Consider the following 6,129-nt stretch of genomic DNA (forward strand, 5'->3'; position numbering starts at 1 on the left):
TTTAGTATTCCATAACCCAAATATTTTGCACCAGTTGTGGTTCCCCGCTTTTTTCAGGATTTCTGTCCCGAAGCCGGAGCATTCTCATGAGGATTTATATCTCCCGGGCCCCGAAACTAATTATCGGAAAAGCCGGTACCTTTACAGTTTATCCCTGGTTTGGACCAAATAGTGCCGAGATCACAACAGCTGGGACCTCGGTATCGATGACCATCAATATATATAGGTGGAACAAGCACGATTAAGAACATCATTAAAATAATCCATAGAGTAATGGAATAGAAAAATGAGACAACACAGTTTTCAGTATTTTAATAAATTGGATGTATCAAATCTGGGACCAATAACAAATTTAATCATACTCCCTTTTCAAGTGATGCTTGAATAATGTTCTCTTACCTTAAAGCTGCACTCTCACAGATTTACCGACAACTATTTTGAGTCCTTAACTCTCTTATTGTTTATGTCACCATAAATACTGAAACTTAAGTTTCAAATAAGAATTATAAGAATGAGGATGTCGTTCGGCAGGTGGGCCTGCATGTGTTAAACATTGGTTTCCGCCATATAACTTCAGTTAGAATTGATAAAGTGATGAAACTTGGTGTGCATGTATCTTATTTGGAGAGCTGGCTTGGAATGGCTTTTGAGGGGGCAGGGATAAGGTCAAGGTCACCGGTTTTCACAAAAAGGGTTTCAACTCAATAATTTTAATTTTAATTTTAATTGAGGGAAAGTAATGACACTTTGTGTGTAAAGGTAGCTTATATGAGGACTTAGCTTGGGTTTGCTTTTGAGGAGGTTTGGATCAAAGTCAAGGTTGAGGCATAGTGAATAAACTTGGTCTCAGGGCTTTTTCTGCCCATTTTGGGAAAAAGAACCTAGACATTTTAGGAAAATTTGTGTGTGATATGCCTAAATTGGGAAAATTTATAGTTATAGTTCATATGATTACTTTTGTCAAATCTTCATAAAAGCTGTTCCGAAAATTTGTCTGCATTGTATCAAAATGAGTCATCTTGGGTAAAAAAACGAAGTCTTTTGGACTTATCTTTTAGGAAACATTTGTGTAGTAAATGTTCATTCCATTCAAAGAAAAAAATATTGGGAAACTTTTGCATTTATAATAATATAGAAGAAATATCAGAGGCAAACAATAAATGACAAAAAAATAAGTATAGATCTATGCTTTTCATGCATATAAATTAAAGAAACAATTGGTAAAATAGAACTTTATTAAAATAAAAAACACATATTTTTCATGAACTGATCTAAATTAATTTGTATTGCATTCATTGTGCCTGCGAATATATTCGTTATTTCTTCAACTTTATTATTTTTGGTACATTCCTTACAGCCGCGAATCATGGTTACTGTAATCAAGAATAATATAACATGGTTAAAAAACATAACCATGTTTTCTATTTTTAGCCTTTCTGGAAGAAGCAAACATGAACACTGATATAATAAGGGATGGTGATGAAGCACCTGAAAAGGGACCTCACTTTGGTCAACAAGAACTAAGGTATGAGCCATCAAATGTTTATAATTACATACCACTTAGTAAAATTGTAGGTGATCATTTCAAAAAGAAGCTTATTGACAATATCTCCATGAAAAAGAAATGCACAACAAGAAAATGAGGTAAAGAAATATGCTATACTTGATTATAAAAGATGGCAGCATCTGATAATAATAATTCGATTTTATTTGTCCAAGTTTGCCATCAATCGGGGCTAAGGCAAGACTTTGAATCTCTCACCAAAAATACCAAAATGATAGGGGAAAGGGGGGGGGGGTCACCAGTCATCATCATCCACAAAGTTATACATACATGTATAGGTTACCTTAATAGTCAAGTCAAGTTAACACATTTATTCACTCAAATTCATGCACAACATGAAAAAAATGAGGTAATTGATAAAGAAAATACATTTCAGAGGCTCAAATTGAGGATTCAAAGACATAACATACATTCAAATAAATCAAATATTTAAAGACCAGATAGTCCCGTTTAACAGGATAAATATTGCACATGGATCATTGGATTCAAGCAGTGTTTACGAAACTTTACGAGTTATAAAATGGGTTAAGTACAATGGGAGAGTCAACTAATATATGCAGAAAGTCTAAGATAAATAAGATCAGTAATGTTTAACGAAGTTGTTTAAGAATAACAGATACCATTTTACACATGTTCAAAAATTCCTTTTTATTAGTTGTGTTTACCAACTGTTCAAGTTTATATATGTTTGGATATCTGTTAAAATGTGGTTTTATATACTGCTTACGCTCGTTATCAAAAATGTTACACTCGAATAAAAAATGGAATTCATCCCCTAGTTTGTTACATGTTTGGCATTTCCTTTCATTGACTGGTGTTCTATTCCAATTGCCCGTTTCTATTGGTAGTCTGTGGTTTCTTGTTCTAAACTTGATAAGTGGATATATATAATAATGATTTGGGTGTTGAATGAAGATACTTTTCATAGCCAAATGACGTTTTGAAGATTTTATAAAATTGACTGTTGCTAGCATTTTCAATAAGGGAGTACCACGATGTTAAGAATAGATCTTTAAGCTTGCGCTTAACCACAAGTTTAAGCCATTTAGGATTTACATCTTGTTGATATTCCCAACTTCCTATAAATCCAGACTTTGTTAGTATTGACTTTATTTTGAAGCACCATTGATATCGTGTAAAGTCTGAACTGTTTTGTATATGCATTTATATATCATCGATGATAGTTTACTACTACTACTACTACTACTACTACTACTACTACTACTACTACTACTACTACTACTACTACTACTACTACTACTACTACTACTACTACTACTACTACTACCTACTACTACTACTACTACTACTACTACTACCTACTACCTACTACCTACTACCTACTACTACTACTACTACTACTACTACTACACAAACGTACCCAGTATGACATCATTTTCTCTTCTATATCTAAAGCTACTGGTGTTGTTTCAGTTTCGCCATAAACCATATCATTAAGAGTTAAACTTTTTAATTTGAGAATATACTTTAAAAAATTCAGCTGAACTCTTTTTATTATATCAAGATTACTGTAACCCCAGATTTCTGTGCCGTAAAGTAAAATTGGTTTAACTGTTTTATTAAATAAGTCTATTTGAAGATCGATCGGAAGATTGAGTTTATTAGAGTTTCTGAGGAGGCTATAAGTTGCTCTAGTTATCTGCAATGCAACATGTATTTTGTTTTTATAGAAAGAACCTGTTCTACTAAACAACACACCTAGGTATTTATTGTCCTTCACTATATCAAGCGGCTGATTGTTCAGTGAAAAAAAATTGGTTGTCGGCCTTTTGAAAAAAATAGTATTTTTGATTTTGTTGTGTTGATCTTTAGTTTCCAGTCAGTGCAGTAATTAGAATAGGCATCGAGAGCATTTTGCAGGTCACGTGTAAAAAGCTTCAGGAACTGGGTTCATTGTTTTCATTTAGTCGGATTGAAATTCCGTTTACGGCTGGCTTTGACTGCAAGTATTCATGTAGATCATTAAGAAATAATGAAAATAAAAGAGGCGAAAGGTTTTCTCCTTGCCTGACTCCTATATTGGAAGGAAAATAATTTGAGTATTTTGCAGTTGATGAAGAGAACACACACGATTTTATATTATTATACATATTAGTTATAACCCTTAAGCATTTTCCTGAAATATTGCAATTTTGTATTTTTTCCCGCAATCCAGATCTCCATACTTTGTCAAAGGCTTGTTTAAGGTCAATAAATGCACAAAATAACTTCTTTTTGTGGTGATTCAAATTAGCTATTAGATGCTGTAGAACAAACATATGATTTGATGTCGAGTATCCTTTTCTAAAACCAGTTTGACAGTTATTAACGACATCATTATCTTCAACATAATTCGTTATCCTATTATTTAAATTAACTAAATATACACTGGTAAATAATTTGCCGAGACAGCATAGAAGTGTTATTGGACGATAGTTCTCAGGTTTTGTTTTATCGCCTTTATTTTTGTAAATTGGATTTATAATTCCAGTTGTCCAAACTTCTGGTACTAAGCCGCTTTCAAATATAATGTTAAACAATTTCACATAAATGTGTTTCATTATGTAGAAGGTATTTAATATGTTCATTTACAATCTTATTGATGCCACTTGCTTTGTTGTTCTTTAAAAGTTTAATTGCTTTTTCTATTTCTTCTTCTGTAATAGGTGAATTTAAATTATTATTATTATTATTATTATTATTATTATTATTATTATTATTATTATCAATTTCACTATCGTAGTTTACATTCTTGAAAAAAATTATACAAGTCTTCAACAGATGCTTCTGTTTTACTCTCGTTACCTTTGTTAATGATTTTCCAGAATTCTTTCGGATTATTTCCTTTAAGGGAAGATCCCTTAAAGGAAATAATCCGAATGAATTCTGGAAAAGTTTGGTTATTTTATTATAATTGTGAATTGACTTTTTATTGCACAGTTGATACGATTTGCTAGAATATGTACGGATGTAAAAAAATTCAGTTCTCGCAGTAAACTTATGACGCAAAAACTTCTAAAACATGGTTTCAGATATTTTAAATTAAGGAAAACTTTCTTAAAATTTGTTAATGGTCATAATAATCTCATATCAAAGTATGATAGTAGTCTTAAATCGCTCATTGCTGATAGTATTGCTCATCCCGATTTTTATGGTGATGTTTTAAAGAAAATTCGAAATATTAAAATGTTTCCAGCAGGTAGTTGGGCAGATAGACTCAATAAATTACTTGGATTTTATTTAAACCGTGGATATAAAGGCAATATTTTGAAGAGCACTTGCCTTTTTGTTTTTGAAGATGAATACCTGAAACAAAATATTGGGTTGAATATAGCATCCTTTCATAACTAAACTTTCAGTGCTTTGATTTTTATGAAGAATTTGCTAATTCATGTTATCTTTAAAACCTTTTTTGGCGAACACGTGTTGACTGAATCTAAGTGTTTTGACTGTGAGCTCTTTTTCTTCAAATATTTTATTTTACATTTTCTAATCATTTGGAAGGAGAGAATAGCATATACTAGTCGCTTTTATTGTTAATAATGTGTTTCTTTTATTTGTTCCCAGTTTTAGTACAATGATGCTTTTTATTATGAAACTCTATGATCACACAGTTTTAAACCTTTTATTTTAAAAGGCAGACTGTGTGATGTTTTTAGTTTCTAACGATGACTGCCTCGTATCTTTGAAAGGTATTTGCATTAGGTGCTCTGCATTGTTTCCCTCCGTCTGCAGATAGAGTTGGGATCTCTAATCATAGAAGTACTTGTGGCTTACCTTTTCGTTTATTATTATTTGTTTTCCTCAAGTTAATGCATACTTTGATAAGATTTACCTTTTGCGTTTTATCTTTATTAAGGATTGTTGGGATAAGAGTGAGGTTTGTGCACATAAACTGGTTTAAACCCCCAGTATATTTACATTTTACTGACGGTTTCAAGGCGGTACCTAACAATTCTTGATAAACATACCACTTATTTTTTATATATATAAAGTATTTATGCACTGTGCTGCCTGTAGAGTTTTGTGCTGTTCTATGTTTCTTGTTTGTGATTTTGTGTTCTATGTCTTTGGCGTTTGCCCATTGCCACTAAACCGGGTTTATGTTTAAACTTTTTGCTACTGAGCATGTTTCTGTAGATTTTTGCATAAATATTGTATTTACTTAGAGTCTTTTTATATTTTTTACTTTCATTCTTAAGAATAGTTTTGTAGATAAGGGTTCTATTTAGCTTGTATGCGTACTTAGACTTATGAAAACCTTTCCTGGCTTCACGACAATCTTGACCAAACCATGCGGGCATTTTCCTATTTACAATTCTAGTACGATGGTGTCCAAAAGTAGATACAGCTGTGTCAACAAATAGATTAGTAATATCAGACACGATCTCATCAATTTGATTTTGGCAAAGGTTTTGGTTATTTGAAATGCTCACATTTTTATCATCTATAACTTGAACTTGATCTAAACTGAAGTTACTTAAGGGTCCTTCTGAGCTATTGGGTAATATTTTTTTGACAACACCTGAACAAATAGAATTGAGTATATCCTGTAATGCATGGGT

The sequence above is a fragment of the Mya arenaria genome, chromosome 8 (genome assembly GCF_026914265.1).
Source record: "Mya arenaria isolate MELC-2E11 chromosome 8, ASM2691426v1".
Lineage (NCBI taxonomy): Eukaryota > Metazoa > Mollusca > Bivalvia > Myida > Myidae > Mya > Mya arenaria.